This window comes from Physeter macrocephalus, chromosome 8, assembly GCF_002837175.3.
Source record: "Physeter macrocephalus isolate SW-GA chromosome 8, ASM283717v5, whole genome shotgun sequence".
In the NCBI taxonomy this organism is placed as follows: domain Eukaryota; kingdom Metazoa; phylum Chordata; class Mammalia; order Artiodactyla; family Physeteridae; genus Physeter; species Physeter macrocephalus.
The window spans coordinates 129,549,582-129,573,073 of NC_041221.1; the positions used below are offsets into that span (position 1 = coordinate 129,549,582).

The 23,492-nt window shown below is 38.6% G+C and overlaps 1 protein-coding gene across 5 annotated transcripts in view; it reads right to left on the reverse strand.

Annotated features, from left to right (window-relative positions):
• Nucleotides 1-20,014, reverse strand: part of AFF4 (ALF transcription elongation factor 4) — a 96,033-nt gene extending 76,019 nt beyond the window's left edge. For 2 of the 5 annotated variants that reach the window (XM_007106278.4, XM_007106277.4), the window contains exon 1: nt 19,474-20,007. The gene's annotated coding sequence lies outside the window, so the exon portion shown is untranslated. Of the gene's footprint in view, nt 1-19,473 lie in introns of all 5 variants that reach the window. The other 3 variants (XM_007106280.4, XM_007106279.4, XM_028493234.2) reach the window with 2 other exon arrangements.
• Between the last annotated feature and the right edge of the window lie 3,478 nt (nt 20,015-23,492).

Genomic DNA, 23,492 nt, shown 5'->3' on the forward strand with positions numbered 1-23,492 from the left:
CAAAAAAAAAAAAAAAAAAAAAAAAAACCAATCTCAGGGAATTCCCTGGCAGTCCAGTGGTTAGCACTCGGCACTTTCACTGCCGGGGCCCAGGTTCAATCCCTGATCCGGGAAGACCCTGCAAGCTGTGCGGTGAAGCCAAAAAAGAAAAGAAAAAAAGAGAATAGCAATCTCAGAAGAGCATCAAAAATAACTCAGAGCATATGGTACATGTGCAGTAACTATCTACTGGAAGAATATTTGGGGGAAAAAGGGATGTCTTCCCTTATTTCTCCATAATCAATATCAAAGAGGCTAAGGTATTAATTCGCAAGATGACCCTTTATATTTCCTAATACACAGTTCTTCAAATCGTAGTGATTCAGGTGGTTTAGTTATAAGCAAAGACTATTGAATAATCTTGATGTAGAGTGGTATCCTTGCTAATAAAAACTCTCAAACATAAAACATCTAGTAACCAAAAACCAATACAGGCAATTACCTCTTTATTAACTTCTTAACTACCTTAACAAAGTAACGTAACTTCCAAACTTCAATTGAGCTGTAAACAGCTGAGGCACCATAATTTTATAAATGGGACAATTAGGGATACCTGATGTTTAGTTGTGATTATATAACATACTAGACATATGATTTAGGCAAATAATCTCCCTAAACCCCAGTTTTGTCTTTTATAAAATGTCCATACTAATCTGATGGTAAAGATTAGATGAGAGAACTATTTGAATGTACTTGAGTATTTAACACTATCAAGAATAAAGGGAGGACTTCCCTGGTGGCACAGTGGTTAAGAATCCGCCTGCCAATGCAGGGGACACAGGTTCGATCCCTGGTCCAGGAAGATCCACATGCCACAGAACAAATAAATGAAATGAAATGAATGAAAAAAAATAAAATAAAATAAAATGAATAAAGGGGCGGTCCAGTGGTTAGGACTTGGCACTCTCACTCCTGGGGCCCCAGGTTCAATCCTTGGTCAGGGAACAAAGATCCCACAAGCCATGTGGTGCACCCATCCCCACCACCATAAAAAGAGTAAAGGGTAAAACAAAGAATGAAGAGTGACTGTAAATGGACACACAGATCTTTTTAGGGTGATGAAAATGTTCTGCAATTACATTGTGGTGATAGTGGCACACTCATAAACTGATTAAAAATCACTGAATTGTACACTTAAAAACAAGTGAATTTTATGGAACGAAAATTATTCCTCAATAAAGCTGTTTTTGAAAAGCGAATAAAGAAACCTTATCTTTGTCAACTTTTCCTTTATCTTCATGACTTATTAATGGGCTTCAGGCCAATGCATTCCTTTAAATAATTCAGGCTCCCAACCTTCTGCTGAAACTGCCTGTTTCCCTATCAGAAACGACTGAGGTCTAGTATCATTAAAACAATCTGATGTTATTCAAGAGATAAAGGATATGAGTAGAACAAATATTACAGTCTCTCAGGTTTTGATACACTAAATTGAACAACACTGTAATAATTCAACTAGATCTAACAGATATAGAACACTCAACAAAAGCAGAATACACATTCTTGTCAAGTGCACACGGAACATTCTCCAGGATAGATTGTATGTAAGGCCATAAAACAAGTCTAAATAAACTTAAAAGGACTGAAATCACACCAAGTATGTTTTTGGATCACAATGGGATGAAATTAGAAATCAAGAGCAGAAGGAAACTTGAGAAATTCACAAATATATAGAAGTTAAACAATACACTCCTAAATAACCAGTTGGTCAAAGAAGGAATCACAAGAGGAAGGAAACCCTTTAAGATAATAAAAACAAAATCCCATACCAAAACTTATGAGATGCAGCTAAAGCTGTGCTTAAAGGGAAATGTATAATTACAAACACAGTTATTAAGCAAGGAGAAAGATCTCAAATCAGTCTTAAGAAAGTAAAAAAATTAAAAGTCAACTAAACCAAATGCGAGCAGAAGGGAGGAAATAAATGAATATTAGAGTAGAAATAAAGGAGAATAGAAAAATAATACAGAAAACTAGCAAAACCAAAAATTGGTTCTTTGAAAAGATTAAGAAAAATGAAAAACCTTTAGTTACAATGACCAAAATAAAAAGAGAGAGAGAACTCAAATTACTAAAAGCAGGAATGAAGAGGGGACAATATTACCAACCTTACAGAAATAAAAAGGATTATAAGGGAATATGATGAAAAACTGTATGCAAAGTAGATAACCTAGATAGAATTCCTAAAAAGACACCAAATTACATAATTCAAGAAGTAACAGGGGGACTTCCCTGGTGACGCAGTGGTTAAGAATCCGCCTGCCAATGCAGGGGACACGAGTTCAAACCCTGGTCTGGGAAGATCCCACACTCCGTGGAGCAACTAAGCCCATGTGCCACAACTACCAAAGCCTGCGCGCCTAGAGCCTATGCTTCGCAACAATAGAAGCCACCACAGTGAGAAGCCTGCACACTGCAATTAAGAGCAGCCCCTGCTCACCGGAACTAGACAGAGCCCAAGTGCAGCAACAAAGACCCAATCCAGCCATAAATAAATAAATAAATAATAAATTTATTTAGGGAAAAAAAAAAAGAAGTAACAGGAAGCCTGAATAGACCCATAACAAGTGAAGAGACTGAATTAGTAGTCCAAAACCTGCCTGTAAATAAAAGCTCAGAACTGCATGGCTTCATTGCTGAATTCTAACGAACATTTAAAGAATTAACACTAATCCTTCACAAACTCTTCCCAACAATGGAAAGGAGGAAACTCCTTCCAATTCATTTTGTAAGGGCAATAGTACCCTGATATGAAAACCAGACAAAGACATTACAAGAAAAAACCTACAGATCAATAAAAAGCTTATTATATATACATAAAAATCCTCAACAAAATATTAACAAACCAAATCCAGCAATATTACAAAGGATTATACACCATGACTAAGTGAGGAATGCAGGATTGGCTTAACATCCAAAAATCAATTAAAGTAATACACCATAACAATAGAATATAGGACAAAAACCAAATGACCATCTCAAGGGACGGAGAAAATGCATCTGACGAGTTGCGACATCCCTTCTTGACAAAAACACTCAACAAACTATGAATAAAAGAGAAGGGAATTTCCTCAAGCTAATAAAGTGCATCTACAAGGAAAACATGGCTATCATATTTAATGGTGAGAGACTGAATACTTTTCCCCTAAGATCAACAACAAGACAAGGATGTCCTTTCACCACTTCTATTCAATTCTGTATGGAGGTTCTAGTCAGTCAATTAGGCAAGAAATAGAAATAAAAGATATCTGAGCTGGAAAGGAAAAGTAAAATGATGATGTTGTACACAGAAAACCACGAAGAATCCACTGAAAATCTGTTAGAGCTAATAAACGAGTTCAACAAGGTTGCAGGATACAAGATCGATACACACACACAAAAAAGGATTGTATTTCTGTACAGTAGCAATAAACAAACCAAAAATGAAATTAAGAAAACAATTCCATTTACAATATCAACAAAAGGAATAAAATACTTAGAAAAAAATTTAACAGAAGAACAGCAAAACTTACACTCTGAAAACTACAAAACATTACTGAAAGAAATTAAAGACCTAAATAAATGGAAACAATCGTATTCATGGAATGGAAAATTTATTAAGATGAAAATACTTCCTTAATTGATCTACAGTTTCTACAGAATCCCTATCAATATCCCAGCTGACTTCTTCACAGAAATTGACAAGTTGATACTAAAATTCACATGGAAATTCAAAGGATCCAGAACAGTCAAAACAACCTTGCAAAAGAACAAAGCTGGAAGACACACACTTCCCAATTTCAAAATTTACTACAAACCTATAGATCAAGAAAAGAGAACTGGGAGTCTGGAAATATACCTCACTTTTTTTTTTTTTTCCTGGCCGCATCACGCCTCAAGCGGCATTGTAGTTCCCTGACCAGGGGTTGAACCCACGCCCCCTGCAGTGGAAGCAGAGTCTTAACCACCGGACCACCAGGGAAGTCCCTATACCTCACATTTGTAACACATTTTCTACAGAATGCCAAGACAAACAACTCAGTCAAAAAATGGGAAAAGGATTTGAATAAGTTTTTCTCCAAGGAAGATATACAAATGGCCAATAAACACATAAAAAGATGCTCAACATCATTAGTCATTAGGGAAATGCAAATCAAAACTAAGAGATACAACATCACACCCATCAGGATGGCTATTATCAACAAATTAAAGTCTAAAAACACAAACAAAAAACAAGTGTTGGAAAGAATATGGAGAAATTAGAACCCTTGTGCAGTGCTGGTAAAAATGTAAAATGGTGCAGCTGCTGTGGAAAACAGTTTGATGGTCACTCTAAGAGTATAACATAGAAGTACCATATAATCCAGCTATTATACTCTTATGTATATATGGCCAATGAAAACAGGAACTCAAACAGGTAGTTGTACACACCATGTTCATAGCACCATTATCCACAACAGTCAAGAGGTGGAAGCAACCCAAGTGTTCACCAACAGATGAATGGACAAACAAAATGTGGTATACACATAAAAGAAATATAATTCAGCCTTAAAAAGGAATGAAATTCTGACACATGCTACCATGGATGAAGCAGTCACTTACATGAGGTATGCAGAAAAGGCAAACTGACAGAGATAGAAAGTAGAATGGTGGTTGCAAGGGGCTGGGCATAAGAGGGAATAGGGAATTATCGTTTAATGGGTATGGAACTTCTGTTTAGGATGATGAAAAAGTTCTGGAAATGGACAATGGTGATGGTTGCACAACACTGTGAATGTAAATAATGCCACTGAATTGTACATTTAAAATGAATGAAATGATAAATTATTATGCATATATTACAATAAAAAAATTACAGTACTCACAGTTAAAAAAAAATATGCATTCCCAATGAACCAGAAATTCATCTCCTATAATCCTTTTAATAAAAACAAGTATTAGTTTTATAACCTTTTAAAATTTAAAACTTCAATAATAGTTTAAAGAGTAAAATGTGACCTTTAACTTGCCCCTTTCAAGTGTTCAGAACCTGTTACAATGGTTTTTTTTCAATTAGTATCTTAGAACTATCCTACTGAAAAATGAAGCCATTCAGCTACCAGATTATTAAATGATTTACACTCCAAAAGTCAAAATGAGACTTAAGCTAAGATTTCAATTATTTTAGAATCCAGCTTATTACAACTGCTATTAAACTGTAACTTTAAAATACACTATATAAAGCAAAAAGCCTTATAGGTAGAGAAATCCCTCTTGGCCTCATTTGGCAGGATTTCTCTACCCATGAGAGTCTGAAGAGGTCAGTTCCTACAAGGTAGGCAAAAAGAGGTTGTACACCTGGAGATCAAAGCCAACAATAACAAAACATCAGGTCCCAAAATGGTATTTCGCATAAAAGGACCTTTCACCCAAAGTTACTCATGAGATATCTATAGCCTTCAGGTTTAAAATAACATAGTAAAGGGACTTCCCTGGCAGTCCAGTGGTTAGGGATCTGTGCTTCCAGTGCGGGGGGGGGGGGTTTTTTGATCCCAGTTGGGGAACTAAGATCCCACATGCTGTGCTGAATGGTTTTTTTTCAATTAGTATCTTAGAACTATCCTACTGAAAAATGAAGCCATTCAGCTACCAGATTATTAAATGATTTACACTCCAAAAGTCAAAATGAGACTTAAGCTAAGATTTCAATTATTTTAGAATCCAGCTTATTACAACTGCTATTAAACTGTAACTTTAAAATACACTATATAAAGCAAAAAGCCTTATAGGTAGAGAAATCCCTCTTGGCCTCATTTGGCAGGATTTCTCTACCCATGAGAGTCTGAAGAGGTCAGTTCCTACAAGGTAGGCAAAAAGAGGTTGTACACCTGGAGATCAAAGCCAACAATAACAAAACATCAGGTCCCAAAATGGTATTTCGCATAAAAGGACCTTTCACCCAAAGTTACTCATGAGATATCTATAGCCTTCAGGTTTAAAATAACATAGTAAAGGGACTTCCCTGGCAGTCCAGTGGTTAGGGATCTTTGCTTCCAGTGGGGGGGGGGGGGTTGTTTGATCCCAGTTGGGGAACTAAGATCCCACATGCTGTGCTGCGTGACCAAGAAAAAAAAAAAGGTAATAAAAACATGAAAGCAAAGATAATTCCATACCATTTTTGCTTTCTTCATCGTATCTTTATACATTATCTAATTTCTCATAATCATGTTTCATGAATCACTTTCAACTAGGCCCTCAAAGTTTCCCAGAAATTTACTATCCTTCTCTAATGAATGCTCTTTCCTATTCCTCACAAGTATTTTCATGGAGTTCTATGACTCTTCCTCCTAGCTTCCATTCCACAAATGACCTTACCTTACTGAACAAAGATTACAAAGATTAAAGACCAGAGAGAAATCAACTATCAACTTTCAAACTATTAACATTGCGTCCATTATCTTCTTTCCTCTGGCTAAAAAAGAAAAAGCATCTCTCTGCCATAGAACATTTATGCCCATTTTGCTATCTTCTCCTAGACCTTTACCAGTTACTGCCTTCTCGCCAGCAACTTCAACTTTTCTCTCTTTAATGAATCCCTTCCATCATCATTCAAACATATTCTTCTATTTAAAAAAAACAAGTCCTCCCTGATCCCATAGATCTCTCCAGCTATCACTCTATCTCTCCTCTATTCTCCTTCACAGCCAAAAGGACTCTTGGTGATTCCCCACTTTCTCTGCACATTTGTTTGATAAAAAGTGACCCAAAAAGGTGTAAGGAGCAATATAGTAAACACTTGTGTTACCCATGAACTGCCTTGGGAAATATAGCATTGCCAATATAGTGGACGGCTACTGTGTACCCCTCCTGGATCACATCTCCTGTGCTCCTTTCCCCTACAAGAGATAGTCACTATTCTGATTTTGGTGTTAATCATTCTCATAAATTTCTTTATACTTTTACTATATATGTATGTATCCCTACATAAGACATTGAATTGTTCTGCATATTTTTCAACCTTTAAAAAGGGTACACTTTAGGGCTTCCCTAGTGGCGCAGCGGTTGCGCGTCCGCCTGCCGATGCAGGGGAACTGGGTTCGCGCCCCGGTCTGGGAGGATCCCACATGCCGCGGAGCGGCTGGGCCCGTGAGCCATGGCCGCTGAGCCTGCGCGTCCGGAGCCTGTCCTCCGCAATGGGAAAGGCCGCAGCAGAGGGAGGCCGGCATACCACAAAAAAAAAAAAAAAAAAAAAAGGGTACACTTTAAAGACTCTGAGCCTTTTAAATTCTCAGCATTATGTTGAAGTTAATCCATCATGATACATGTTGCTGTAGTTCATTTATTTTCACTACTGTGTATCCACACAATTTACTTATCCACTCTCCAGATGATGGATATTTAGGTAGTTTCCCCTTTCTCTGCCATTACAAACAATGCTGTAATGATCTTTTTTTATAAATATAAATTTACTTTATTTATTTAACTATTTAATTTATTTATGGCTGCGTTGGGTCTTTGTTGCTGTGCATGGGTTTTCTCTAGTTGCGGAGAGCAGAGGCTACTCTTCGTTACAGTGCACGGGCTTCTCATTATGGTGGCTTCTCTTGTTGCAGAGCATGGGCTCTAGGCATGCGGCCTTCAGTAGATGTGGCACATGGGCTCAGTAGTTGTGGCCTGTGGGCTCTAGAGGGTAGACTCAGCAGTTGTGGTGCACGGGCTTAGTTGCTCCACAGCATGTGGGATCTTCCCGGACGAGGGCTCGAACCCGTGTCCCCTGAATTGGCAGGCAGATTCTTAACCACTACGCCACCAGGGAAGTCCCTGTAATGATCATTTTTATACACTTCTCTTTGTACCAGTGAGTGAGAGTTTTCCTGGAAGAGACACCTACAAGTGGAATTGCTAGGTTGCAGGGAATGAGCATCTTCAATTTTAACTGATATACACAAACTGCTTTCCAAAATATATCCAATCACTATTCCACATTGTTTCCAACCTTCCAACACTGTTTCCAACCTTCCAACATTGTTTCCAACTTCTCACACTCCACTCCTTTGCCAAGATCACACTGATTTACAAGTTGCTAAATTCAAGACACTATCATTTTAGTCGACCTACTGTTCAACATATTCAGCCACTCAATGGCTCCTTAATATACTTTTGGCTTCTATAACCCCAGCCCTCCCAATTTTCCTAGCACCCCTGGCTTCTCCCATTCTATCTACCAGACTTCTTAAAAACTGGTGCTCCTCTGCACTCAGCCGTGGGTCTTATTCAGACTCCGATTAAGTCTTTATTCAGACTCTGATTAAGTCTACATTCTTTCCCTACATTCTCATGGCTTAAAATACCATCTATATGTCTATACTACAAATACCAAAAGATACTCCACATCAAGCCTGTTTGATCATGTCCTTTGACTGAGGAATATCAATCTTAATACATCCAAAATTGATTTCTTGATCTCTTTTCCCTACTGCCAACAACTTCTGCTCCAGTGATCCTCATCCTACCAACCACCTGCTCTTGCTGAACCCTTCCTTCAATCTCTCTCCACATCCACTCCATAACCGTGGCCTCCAAAATATATTTTGAATTTATCAGTTCACTTCCTTCTCCACTGCCACTGTTCAAAACAAGACATCATTTTACCTCAGACTTAGACAAATGCTACAGCCTTCTAATTGGGACTCCTAGTTCCCCTCATCTCTCTCTAATCCATGTTTCATACAGCAGCTAAAGTGATCTTTTTTTTAAAAAATAAATTTTATTTATTTATTTATTTATTTTTGGCTGCGTTGGGTCTTCGTTGCTGCACGTGGGCTTTCTCTAGTTGTGGAGAGTGGGGGCTACTCTTCGTTACAATGCGCAGGATTCTCACTGCGGTGGCTTCTCTTGTTGCAGAGCACGGGCTCTAGGCGCACGGGCTTCAGTAGTTATGGTTCGCAGGCTCTAGAGAGCAGGCTCAGTAGTTGTGGCACACGGGCTTAGTTACTCTGGCATGTGGGATCTTCCCGGATCAGGTCTCGAACCCATGTCCCCTGCATTGGCAGGTGGATTCTTAACCACTACACCACCAGGGAAGCCCTAAAGTGATTTTTTTTTAAGTGATCTTTTTAAAACACAAACCAGATCATTTCACTCAACTCCTGCTTTAAAAATTTTAGTAAGCTTTCCACTTGCCTTAGTAGTACCTGTTAAGTACCTTTAAGGTACTTAACATGGCCTACAAAGCCAGGATTTGACTTTCTACTGATGTGACTCCTGCCTATCTCATCAGATTCATTTTATATCTCACTGCCCTCCCCTCCCAGCTCCCACCAAGGGCCGTTTTTAGGCTTCTTGAACTGTGGTGCTCTTTCCAGCTTAAAAAAATTCATGTAGACAATTCCTGTTTCCTTCAGAGTATCTAATCACAAATATATACTTATTTTGATGTTCATTAATATTTCCTCTCCCACTAGACAATAATCAGGGAATGTGCTTGTTTTTCAGCATTGCATACCTAGAACATAACCTAGTAGACAATCACTTAAATGAGTAAACTAATGAACTTCACGACTTGGTTAGAAAGTAAAGGTTCTCTCATTTACTAGGGGTTATCTCATTTACTACCTCATTTCCTGCATTCAATACATTATCAACCCAATAAAGCATTAATATTGATACTAAATGAATTCAGTTGTTTTTAAAGCAATTTCTTTAAAAGAGTTTATCTAAAAGAAAAAAACAACATATGTACAAGAAAAAAAACCACTTGCACAGAAATGATCAATTTCTATTTTTACTTAAAACCTACACTCTCAAATGTTCACCAAATACAAGTGCTAGACTGTAAAATCTCATAATCATACTTGGCAAACTGAGACGGTATAAAAACTGAGTGTTTCAGTAACAACACCCAGAAAGAAATGATCTGTTCAAAAGAGTACTGTAAGACTGCTTTCATTTATAGTACCTGAGAAAGCCAAGAGAAAATAACACACGTCAAAAAGGCAAAATAAAGGCAACTTTATTACTTAAAAATGCATAGAGCAAATTAAACAAAAGTTAAAAAGCATTACACAGCAAAGGTTCTTTAGAGTTTACACTAAAAAGGAATTATTTCTGATTAATTTCATCTTCATCTGCATACGTGGAAGACAAGTGATAATAAAGTATATGGGTTTCCTAAAATATATTTAGTGCCTTAGAATATTACAAAAAAGGTTAGAGAGAAAATGCTAATGTACTGAATGAAGAAGGCATATACTCAAGGCTTGTGAACTTAAATCAGCCCCTATCCTAATTACCCTAACTTCTTGTTAATAAGGTTCTATTAAAATGTAAATAAGAATATTGCTTTAAAAGGTAGTTAAGGTCATTTAAGGCTATTGCTCTTTAATCACGGAATACAAATTTATATATTAAATGAGTTATCATGGCAGAGAGAATATTTACTTTGAAAAATCAATTTATAAAGTGATAAGAATAAACCTGTTGTCAAAATATTTTCTAATTCAGACTTGTAACATATTTAAACAGAACTCAGAAGGAATTCTGAAGGCTTTATAACTCTGATTTTAAAATCTGTCTCTTCAGTATAGACCAATATTATATATACGGTACAACGTTAATACTGTAGTTAACCAGGGCATATGTTGTGTCACACACTGCACTAAGGCTAAGGATATAAAAATTAAAAAATTACCCATCATCTCCAAGATTTGCTTGCAGCTAGACCAACTACAGAAAGGTGGCAGGAGGATAGGAGGAGGGAAGGGAAGGAAGAAGAGGAAGGGAGGGAAGTTAGTTCTGAGCAGAAAGAATACCATGTGGAACAGGCCTGAAGAGAGAACATAGCATACACCCAGGGAATAGAGATAGATCAAGAGTAGTTGGAAAATAGGGTTGGAGGAGTACAAAATAAAGGTAAGACTGGAGAAATACATGGGATCAGACTAGACCTGTGGGTTTGTTTCTGAAATCTGAAAGACATAAGGATACCTTTTCAGAGAAAATTAATATCTCCCAGATCTTGAGTGATGACCTTTTTAAAATTATAATATTAAGAATCTGGTATGGATATAAAATTAGGTATGAACACATTATGTTATATAGCTCTTATGTAACCGTAACACTAAAACAACTTTAAAAATTAAATACAAAACAAGAATTTAAATGACACTAATGTGGGACTTCCCTGGCGGTCCAGTGGTTGGGACACCATGCTTCCACTGCAGGGGGCATGGGTTCCATCCCTGGTCAGGGAACTAGGATCCTGCATGCCACGCAGTGCAGCAAAAATAAATAAATTAATTTTTAAAATGCTAATGTAACAGATTATGTTGTTTTACATAAACTAGACCAATGATGTATTCAATCCTGGAAATATGTAGTCTCAGGTCTAGTTTTATACACACACACACACACTTTTTTTTTTTTTTGGCTGTGCCGCATGTCTTGTGGCATCTTAGTTCACTGACAAGTGATTGAACCCGGGCCCTTGTCAGTGAGAGCGCAGAGTCCTAACCACTGGACCACCAGGGAATTCTCATAGTTCTATATTTTTAAACCACTTCTGTAATTTGACTTCAATAACAGTAGTGCATAAAATGCTTATAAATATGTAAAACTAAACAGATTTAATAACTGCAAGTGTTTATTTGTAAATTTAGGGAAATTCAACCTTATATATACTACCATACCAGCTAGCAGTCCTTAAATGTCAGTTTTAAAGAGGCCCACTTGTTAAATCTGGCAATCTTTCTTGTTCATTTGTGGTTCAGTACCTTAATGAAAACTACATTAAATGTGTATCTAGTATAATCACTGCTGAAGTTTGGAATAAAACACTCACACTGCAAACAAACTGTTCCACGTTGATTAATTACAAGATGGGATCTACCAGATACATCTCACCGTCAAAATATGATACTAACTACTAAGCCGGGGTTTGGCCTGCCTATACTAACGTATACCATGACATGATCCAATTTAACTCACCATCTTTCCCTGTCTGAGCATCATCAGTACAATGCTTTATAACTTGGCACAAACACAATAATAAACAAAATCTAAACACAGCAACAAACTCCCAAGGGATTACCAGGCTATAAAGCAGTCCTTTAGAAGATACATAAAACTCATTAATGTACAAGAATGCCCAGTTAGAAAAATACTACAGAAAATACAACATTACTAAGGAGTTCTAAGAGAAGTGAATTTGCAGTTTAGAGGGAAAAAAAAAATCACTTTGGTACAGGATGAAGTAGATTATAAGGAAACAAACGAGAAGACTGTTGCAGTAACCCAGGTAAGAAATGAAAGCCTGGATTAAGGCAGTAATAGTAGGAGTGTTGATAATGTAGATAAAGGGCTTGGATTCAAAGATGTTAAGGAGGTAGAATCTTGGGGCCAGACAGATGTGAGATGTAAAATGGAGGAATAAAGGACAACTTAAAGGTTTCTAGTAAAAAACAATGATAGTGGTACATCCTCCAAGGCAAGGAAAATAGCAGAATTTAGGGGCGAGGGGATTGAGAAGTAGTAGAATAGTTAACTTGAACATGATCAACACTTATAGGGACTATTTGTTCATCTTCTAGTCTCACCTCACTCACCCCCAGCTTTTCTCAAAATTATCTCCCCCATTCACATAGCTGTACTAAGAGCAACCATGTTACAATGTAACCTATAGTGTGATCCTACCTTCAGGGTACAGTTGACAGATAGTCTGAATCCTTAACTAAAGCTAGGCCAATATGCAGACCCCACCTGTTTTATTTATATCTCTATATGTATATGTAAATGGGTATGTATACACACATGTATACCCACATATATGTATACCCACATTTATACATACATACACACAGATAGATAGATAGATACACACACATACACACACACACACACACACACACACACACACACACTCAAACAAAAAAATCCCCTAACAACCACCACAGTAAACAGGACCTTGTAACTAACTGCTCAACCCTAAGGCAATCCTCAGACTCAAATATCCACTAAAGGCCATTTGATCTGCTAAGACAAAAGTTGACAAACTTTTTTAAAGCCACACAGTAAATATTTTAGGCTTCACAGGCCATAAAGTTAGGACTACTCAACTCTGCCACTGTATCAGCAAAAGCACCTACGTACAATAAATAAACAAATGGGTATGTTGTCTGTGCTCCAATAAAACTTTATTCATGGACACTGAATTGTGAGTTTCCTATAATTCTCACATACCACAAAATATTCTTCTTTTGACTTTTTCCCACCCACCATTTAAAAAAATGTAAAAACCATTCTTAGCTCTCAGGCCATACAAAAGCAGGCAGCATTGGGCCTACTAACCGTAGTGTGTCAACCCTTGTGCTAAGGTAACACAGAACTGCCCTCTCCTATTCTTTCAAATGTCCTCTAAGTGTCAGAAAAGGAAAATCTTTCTGGTGGACAGAATTGAAAATCTTCATTTGGCTGCCAAAGAACTCACTTCATTTGCAAGAAAGTAAGTCAACAAATGAAGGCCCATGCAATTTGCTGGTTCTATCATTTACCTTCTACTGTACCTGTCCAGCAAGATATGGTGTTAAGTTTCGGAACAATGATACCTTCCTCTCCCCTCCCCTCATAAGAGTTTTAGCTATTTTTTTTTCCTACCACTGTGTATCAGTTATGTTGGGGATGGTTAAATTCAGTATTTAGTCCACAATTTTCAAACATGTGACAAAGCATATCTAGGCCTGATTAAAAAAGAGTATCACCTTTAGAATCAAGACTCAGAGAACAATGACCTCTGGATGTGCGAAGTAGATATGAATTTGGGTTGTTTCCATAGAAGAGATGAGAGTGTTTGCTGGTATATAGAGATAGTGACATTATGTTAAAGAAAATATTTAATATATATAAGAAAAGTAGGACTCTGTGTGTGTACGCTAAATAGCCATGGAATGAATGAACTGGACAACTATGTTTTAGAGTGTCCTTTACTCCTCTTCTCTCTGGGATGTAGTCCGATAGCCACAGGTGTGGTCCAGAGCTGGACATATAACCTGAGTCCCTTTCCTGAGATTTGAGACTGAGAATCAGGTCAGTCTCTCTGATGGCAGAAGCTAAAAGATTTAAAACTCAAAAGATATTAGTAAGTGTTAAAAACTGACCTGCAGCAAGAAAGAACTAACTGAACACACAAAGAGTGTCTTGTGTGAAAAAAAGAAAAAAGAGTATCTTGTGAGACATAAAGAGATACTCCTGACCACATATGGAGCCCCTGGATCTAGCTGTTCCTGAGTTCTAGCTGTCCTCCTATGGCTTGATTGCCTTTCTGAGAATTCATGGGATACCCATATGTTTCCAAAAAATTCTTCTTTTTGCTTCAGTTAGGTATGTGTCGCTCTCCTAACTATAACAAATTACTTATTGGACAATCTAAACAGAGATATTCAGTTGGATCGAAGAGTTCTGGTGAGTTTAAAACACTTAAAAGATGGTAGCTACAGCAACAAAAATGGAAGAAATCACCAGGAAGAGTGAAAAGAGAAGGTCAAGGTGGAAATTCATAAATATCAATATGATTAGCAGAGAATTAAGAGTCTGCAAAGAAGCAGCTAGTAGTAAGAAAGGCAGGAAAGGGACAAAGTAATAAAAGTCAAGGAAAAAAAAAACAGTATCAAGGAGACAATGGTTAACAATGTCAAGTATAGAAAGAGGTAAAGGAGTAAGTAATGATTATACAATTTGTCAATGTAGAAGTCACAGGTGGCCCTGATAAGAGTAATTTCACTGGCATGCTAGGATGAGAAGCCAGACTGAGGGTTTAAGAATACATAGGAAGTACACAACTCTACCTATGAAGTATTCTTCCCATTGAAAAAAAAAAAATTCAAACCTGAATCGGAGCAAGCTTCTAGATGTAATTAACAATTTACAGGAAAAACAGTGGACAGAAGAACATATTACATGAAACCACAGGGATGCAATCAGCAAAATCCAGACTGAGAAATCTCATAGGGCAAAGGTTTGGTTTCTTTAACAAACCAATTGTATAGGAACAAGAACAAAAAGACAGAAAGAAAGGGTTGAGACACACATCAACACAACATAATGTATGAACCTTATTTGGATCCTAATTCAGACAAACTGTTAAAACAAAACAAAAACTGTAATCGGGGAAATTTGAACACCGACTAGAATATGTGATGATATTAAGGAATTAGTGTTAATTTTTTTAGTAAAATCTTAAATTGGATTATTGTTTTAATTCTTAGAGATATACAATAAAATAGTATAACACAGTCTTTCTTCTACTAGTGAGTCTTTACTGATTGTGCTCAAAGTCATCCAGCCTGCCGTAGTCCCATAGTTAGCCGCATAACAAATATTAAGAGAGATACAAAGCGATACAGGGATTCAAAGGAGATAAGTCACTATTAGGGTAGGGAATCAAGCAAAACTTAAGGCAATGGTATTTGCACTGTGCCTTAAAAGACAATGAAATGTTAAGAGATAGGGAACAAGACAGGAAAAGTGATATTCCAGATGGAAGAAATGATAGCAATTGGAAAGAGGTGGGAAGGCCTATCTATGAAGAGTATTGACTCTACTCACCTTTCCATAAAACTGTCCCTACCCTAGTGATAACAAGAAAAAGAAAAGTCAAAGTGAAGTGTCATAACCCACTAGGCAGCTGCAAGTTGACAAAATCATGGGAGATCCATTCAGGCCCAAAGCAGACCAAGGAAGCCCAGTCCCAGGACAGAACACGACAGTATCTGGGTAGCCAAACCATACTGGCTATCCAGAGCAATCTATTCATGTCAATCTCTGGGTGTGGGGAGTTACTGCAAGTAGGGGTGCTCTCCTTAAACCAAAGGGAAAAGCAGCAAGGTAACAGGTCAGGTTAGCTTTAAGCAATTTTTAGTCACTGACTACACCTTATTTCACAATTAACTGAGACTGGCAAACACCCTCCCAGAAATCAATATAATTGTTCCAACTTTTCAGAGGAAATAAAAAAGGAATGGGAAAACCATAATGAAGACTGGGGGTTCAAAAGCTGGAAATCCTTTACATTATACAGGAAAGTTTTTATAGTAAGTTATCTGTAGAATAGAGCTGAAATAAAAAATAAAATCTACCATATGATCCAGCAATCCCACTCTTGGGCATATATCCGGACAAAACTATAATTCAAAAAGATACATGCACCCCTATGTTCATAGCAGCACTATTCACAATAGCCAAGACATGGAAACAACCTAAATGTCCATTGACAGATGAATGGATAAAGAAGATGTGGTACATAAATACAATGGAATACTACTCAGCCATAAAAAAGAACAAAATAATGCCATTTGCAGCAACATGGATGCAACTAGAGATTATCATTCTAAGTAAGGTATGTCAGAAGGAGAAAGACAAATACCGTATGATATCACTTATATATGGAATCTAAAATATGACACAAATGAACCTATCTACAAAACAGAAACAGACTCAAAAGACATAGAGAACAGACATGGGGGCAGGGGATGGACTGGGAGTTTGGGGTTAGTAGATGCAAACTATTACATACAGAACGGATAAACAACAAAGTCCCACTGCACAACACAGGGAACTATATTCAATATCCTGGGATAAACCATAATGGAAAAGAATATAAAAAAGAATGCATATATGTATATAACTGAGTCACTTTGTTATACAGCAGAAATTAACACAACACTGTAAATCAACTATCCTTCAATAAAAAATAAATTTAAAAAATAGTAAAATAAAATCAAATCTAGGTTATCCATTTTTATAATATACACTGCACTTTGGGGTCACTGTCCAGGTGTGCCTTCGATATTTAAGACTACCTCTTTGGGGACTTCCCTGGTGGTGCAGTGGTTAAGAATCTGCCTGCCAATGCAGGGGACACGGGTTCGAGCCCTGGCCCAGGCAGATCCCACAGGCCGTGGAGCAACTAAGCCCGTGCGCCACAACTACTGAGCCTGCGCTCTAGAGCCTGCGAGCCACAGCTACTGAGCCCGCGTGCCACAACTACTAAAACCTGCGTGCCTAGAGCTACAAGAGAAGCCACGGCAATGAGAAGCCTGGTACCGCAACAAAGGGTAGCCACTGCTAGCAGCAACTAGAGAAAGCCCGCGCACAGCAACGAAGACCCAACACAGACATACATACATACATACATAAATTTATATTTAAAAAAAGACTACCTCTTTGATTTTTATGAAAAATACTATGAAGAGAAGGCCTCATACATTTTGGACTCCGTTCTAAACCAGTAGATGGCCACAAAAGAAGAAATACCTGTTTTCTTTGTTCCTCTCAGGTACACATAAAACCATGACATTTACCTTAACTCTTAAAAAAATGTAAGATACATAATTTTAGAAGGCTTCACCTTCTGTCATCTTCTGTAGCTGATAGCTACTTTTTCCCCTACAAATAAATACTGATCACTTGCTCATACAGCTTTTTTTTTTTTTTTTTTTTAAGAGTACCCTTTTGTGAAATCTTGGGTTGGATATCACATTCAAATTCAACCTAGTAATTGTATAAAATACTGGGGAGGACACAAAGAGGTATAAATATAGTTCTTGCTCTAAAGACATGACAGATTTATAAAGAAATTACAATACAAAGCAGAATGCATCAACTGTCACAAAGGGGGTACAGTATCTCAAGAGCACAGAGAAGGGAATGTACATCATCTGACAAGCAGAAACTGAATCTGAATGAAAATATGCTATCTTTAAGAATGCTTAATTACACAGCTTCAAAGCACTGTAGAATCACCTTTACACCTCAAAACTGTAGACCATTTTCCAATAATCACAGCTAAGCTCTTTTTTTAAAAATCAAACAGTAAAAGTTTGGTCACTCACAAACATCCTATCTTGCCTCCACTTGACACAGAATTTTATTTAAAGCAGAATCTGCCTACTGTTCCAGTAGAGCTAACAAAAACCAAAGCCGTCAGCCTGCAAGCCACCACAAACTGAATGAAAATGCTGGTGTTAAAAAAAAAAATTTTTTTTTATTGCCTCAGGTAAGTTAACGCTAAAAGATCATTTAAAATAACTTAAGATTTTTTTTTAATGTTTGGAGACTGAAGGAGGCATTGATGAATAAGTAAAATAAACCTGAGCAATTTAAAGAAGCCAGCTTTGTTAAAAACCAGATGGCCACTTGCCAACACTTCTTCATGCACGTAAAGCCAAAGATGATTCTAGGCAAGATTCACAGGCCACAGAGGCTCTTTATTAAATGGCAAATTAAGAAAGTTCTCATATTTCAATTTTGATAAGTTAAAGGACAGTTAAATAAAAGGAGCACTTTACAAAGCTTTGCAGAATCAATATGGAAACAAAGCTTTGCGCTTTTAACATCTGAACCCTCAAAAACAGACATTTTAAACGTCACATTTACAAACATCCTATTCACAAGGAACTATAGCCTAGATTCTGTAAGGAAAAACAGTGGTAACTGAAAAAGGGACTGGCCTTAGTTTAAAATCTCCAACAGGCCAGCAGAAAAGAAATCGCACAATTCTTAATTGCAAGTGACTATGAGAACCCTAAATCGAACTCTTCGTCTTAGTTTGAACTCCATACAAAAGCATTTCAGATTTGTATCTTTGTACAAATTTGCACCTTTGTATCATTCCTACAAATGATACCGTTTGTGAAAGAAAAGGCAATAAGGATACTCCTCAAACTCCTATATCCCATGATCCATCCTCAAGAGTGGAAGGAACAGCAAAGTGGAAGGAACAAAGCACTGACGTCAATTACGAGATTAACCCCGGGCACAGGCAGCTGGAGGAAAGGCCTACACATCAATATCCAAATGCAAGCTATCGGGGTAACTAGCTAACCGATTCAGAAGTTATGGGGGGGTATTCAAGTATTACACCCCCACATTCCCATTTTTAGTCAACCCCCTTCGCCAGTCGAAGGCGGAAATTTTTTTTTCCTTTTTTTTTCCCTGGGGGGGGGCGGGGGGGAGGGGGAGGGGAGGAGGAGGAGGAGGAGGAGGAGGAGGAGGAGGAGGAGGAGGAGGAGGAGGACGTACGCAGGATCGCGAGAAGGAAAGCGAGAACTAGTTGGGTAATGATAGCCAGAACCTAGGCCTATTTTCTCTTTAACTAGAAATAACTTGAAATTGAGAAGGGTATTAAAAAGTAACAGATCAGTTGATGGAATTTCTGAGGGAAGGAATGGATTAATGGACGAAAGGGGAAAGGAGAAACAGTGAAAAGATTGATTTCTGGGAATTTTTGTTAGGACTGGGTTAGCCTTTTTAATTAATTTATATTTTTGAGGGTCGGGGGTGGAACGCGAAGACGAGGGAAGCCGGATCGAGCAGCCCTAGCCCGGAGGGTCTCTCCGAGCCCCCAAATGGACCCTGTCCTCCCCTCCCCCCAGCCCCTCCCCGCGGCCGGGCCCGGCCCTCAGTCCGTCTGTCTGCTCTTCTCACCTCCAGTCCCGGCTCCGCTAGGCCCGAACCATTTCCCGGCTGCGGCAGAGGCGGCGCCGGGCCTGCACCTTCACCGGACGCGCATTCGAACCCGCTCGGGGGGCGGCGACAGACTGCCAAGGGCGAGGAGCTCCGGGCGGCGGTTGGGGTTTGGCAGGTCTCGAAAAGCGCAGGCGGCGGCGGTGGCGACGCACCTCACACAGTACAGGCGGAGGTTCCGCCCCGCTCCATGACTGTCGAGCCCAGACCGGGACGGCTGGTTGAGGAGGCAGGGGCGGGCTGACGAGGACCTGGCACCGGGATCCCCCGCCCCGTCCGCTGGCGGCGGCAGCGACGCCGCTCGACTCCCGCAGCCAGGACAGTGACTGACGCAGCGGCCGCACCACCCATGTGATCAGGGCCGGGCGGGGACAAGACGTCACGTGGCGACGCCGCGCCCCTCCCCGCCAGAAAAGCGGAGGGCTGCGGATCCTACAGCGCCGGGAGGTGACGCTGGAGGTGGTGACGTGCGCGGCGGTCGGGTCCGACGACGCCGGGCTGGCCGGGTACTGGTCCAGGTGGCCTAGGTCCGAGCCCCTGAGCCTGGCGGCCGCGTCTGACAGAAGAAAACAGGCAGGATCGGGCTTCCACACTTCGCGCGTGCACACATCGGCGCGCACACCCTCCAGCGCGTAGCCGCTAGCGAGGTTCAGAAGGGCGGGGCCGGGTGGAGCCGGATCTACTGGTTCTGGGGCTAAGGAGGTCAGGCAGTCCGCCCCTCCTGAGGGTGTGGCCGAAGCCCACAGGCCCGTGGTGCGGTGCTGCCGTCGAAGCCCGGAGTCAGTGCGGCTGCCCTCGACAGGTCCGGCCGGAAAAGGAAGTCTGCTGGGAATTTCTCCGCAGGAGGCCGCCTAGAACCTCGCTTGAACTTCTCAAAAGCCAAGCCAGCACTTTTTCTTGGTCATCTAAACATCTTATACTGTTAATACTTTTTTTCAAGATATTCCGAACACTTTTCTTCAGTTCTTAACATCCTGCAAGTCAGGGCAAGCTATAATTTAATTGAGAGTAAAGCCATAGTTATAGATTAGAATTTTCGAAGGGTCTCATAGAACCCAGTACGGTACTGTCCAGAGAAACTACTTTGGGTTCATTATTTTGGAAAACATTTTATAATTTCCTGCTTCTTATCTGTTTTCTTTCCATGAAGGAGCCTCGAGGTGTTTTTTTCACTATCTACTAATTTTGAAGCAAGCATTTTAAAGATTTTTAAAAATAAAATTCAAGGAATTTGAGGAGCTTATGATAAACTATAAAGAGTGTGCACATGAAAATGTTTTTATTAGCCCTAAAAGCTGGTAATTCATCAGCAGCAATAGTAGTATATTTTTCTTTTTAAAATTCTGAAGTGACCACATATTCTTTTAAGCTAAACTCTTTATATAGATTTTATCTATCTATATAAATTAGGAAATGATTTCATGCAAAACTCAAAACGAACTGTGACAAAATATAGTGAAAAATAATTGGCAGTCCCATCCCTGCCCTTCAACTACTCCAGTTCCGGAGGCAATCACTTAGCATTTTCTAATGTAGCCTTCCCAAGATATGTTGTAAATATATATTAAAATATACTTATATGTACCTCTTTTTATACAAAAGATAACGTACTATATACACTGTTAAGTTCCTTCCTTTTTTCACTTAAAATATCCTGGATATCTTTCCTTATCACTGTGTAAAGAACTGTCTCATTCTTCCTAGAGGCAGTGTAATATTCCATTGTATGCAAATATCAATTTATTTTAACCAATCTCCTACAGGTGGACATTTAGGTTGTTGCCAAGACATTGCTAAATTACAAACTAAGCTGCAACTAATAGTCTCATAAAATGGATAAGTATACCAATAACTCATTAGACCGCAATCTTTAAATCAAAAGGTATTTTCAGTTTGGATAGAGATTGCCAAATTGTCTTCCATAGATGTAGTGCCAATTTCACGTGTTTTCTTTTGTTTTCTGCCTTGGAAGATTTACAAGCCTGTATAGGAAGGGAGTGAAGATGGAGACTGACAACAAGAAAGATTATCATTTTACACAATTAAAAAAGTATTAAAACATTGAAAATATGTCATAAACTTTACAAGAAGATTCCTTTACTTATTTTGGTGTAAATGTTACTTGGCTAACCAAAAGATAATATGCTTTTTGTTCCATAAATTATCACGATAATTTTTCAATATAAATGAGACCTTACTTAAAAACCAAAAGAGGGGACTTCCCTGGTGGCATAGTGGTTAAAAATCCGCCTGCCAGTGCAGGGGACACGGGTTCGATCCCTGGTCTGGGAAAATCACACACGTGGAGCAAATAAGCCCGTGCGCCACAACTCCTGAGCCTGCGCTCTAGAGGCCACGAGCCACAACTACTAAAGCCCGTGTGCCTAGAGCCTGTGCTCCACAACTAGAGAAGCCACCGCATTGAGAAGCCCACGCACCGCAACTACTGAGTGCCTGTGCGCAGCAACGAAGACCCAACGCAGACAAAAAAAACAAACAAAAGGGGTGCTGGGGTGGAAAAAATAGACTTTCCTTTGGAATTATTCTGCAAATAGGAATTTCTTTCCCTTTTAGCAATGAGAGAAAAAATTCCTAATTATATATTTCTCAACTCGTAACATTTTAATACTCTGTCATTTTATTTAATCAGATGCATCTATTTTAACAAAGTGAATTTTCTGTCTCTAACTTCATGTTCTAGAACAATGTAAGTCAACTGCACAGTTTGGTGTAATATCAGAAAATACCAACCGTAGAACTTTAAGAGAAAAAAAATCTCAAAGAAAAATATGACTTTTATTAACAGGCAATATTTGAACAAAGTATTCAGTATATATTGTTACAGCAGCAATTCTCAGTAGAGTTCTGGGGTGTTTTTAAGTCAGATTTTTGTGGAGGTATAATTTACATACAGAGAATATATATATATGTATATATATATAACTGAGTCACTTTGCTGTACACCAGAAACTAACACAACATTGTAAATCCACTATAGTTCAATAAAAAATTAAAAAGTAATAAAATTTACATACAGTAAAATTTATCTTTTTCAATGTATGGTTCTATGAGTTCTGACAAATGCATACAGCTATGTGACCACCACCCCAATCAAGATATAGAACATTTCCTTTATCCCCAAACATGCCCTCTTGCTCCTTTGTAATGAATGCCTCACCTCAACCCCAGTTCCTAGCAACCACTGATGTGCTTTCTGTCCCTATACTTTTACCTTTTCCAGAATATCACATGAATAGAATCATGCAGTATGTAGCCTTTTAAGTCTGCCTTTATTCACTTAGCATAATGCCTTTGAGATCCATCTATCATTGTTGCATGTTTCAATAATTTATCCCTTCTTATTGCTGAGTAGTATTCTATTACTATAACATAGCCTGTTTAGGCATTCATCAGTTGAAGGACATTTGGATTGCTTCCAGTTTTTAATGATTATGAATAAAACATATAAATATCCACGTACAAGGTTTCACTCAGGCTTTAAAATGATTTTCTGAAAGTCACTTCTAGACATAGGAATTACTAAGTCATGAATATATCTACATAAATATTATTCCGTGTTATTTTAGAAACTCAGATAATTTATTCATTATGTATCAAATGTTTATTAAACATCTACTATATAGCAGGTACTGTTCTACGCATGTGGATAAGACAATCGTCAAATGCTGGCACCAAAAAAAATAGCACCAAAATGGTGTGTTGATAAGGCAAAGCTGAGTTTATTACTTACTGATAAAAGAGACTGGTGCCTTGATTTTTCAGTAGCATTTCCAAGGGGAAACTGGAACACTTATAAGGTTGGGGTCTGGTCTAAGGGGGTTTTTCAGTTTAGGGGGCTTGATTAGGATTGGATAAGAATCATGGTATAATAGGTTAGGATTAGCACACACAGCAAGGTAAAGGTTTTAAAGAGTCTTGAGAGTGTGTTAGTTTTTATTGCCGCTTTAACAAATTACCAC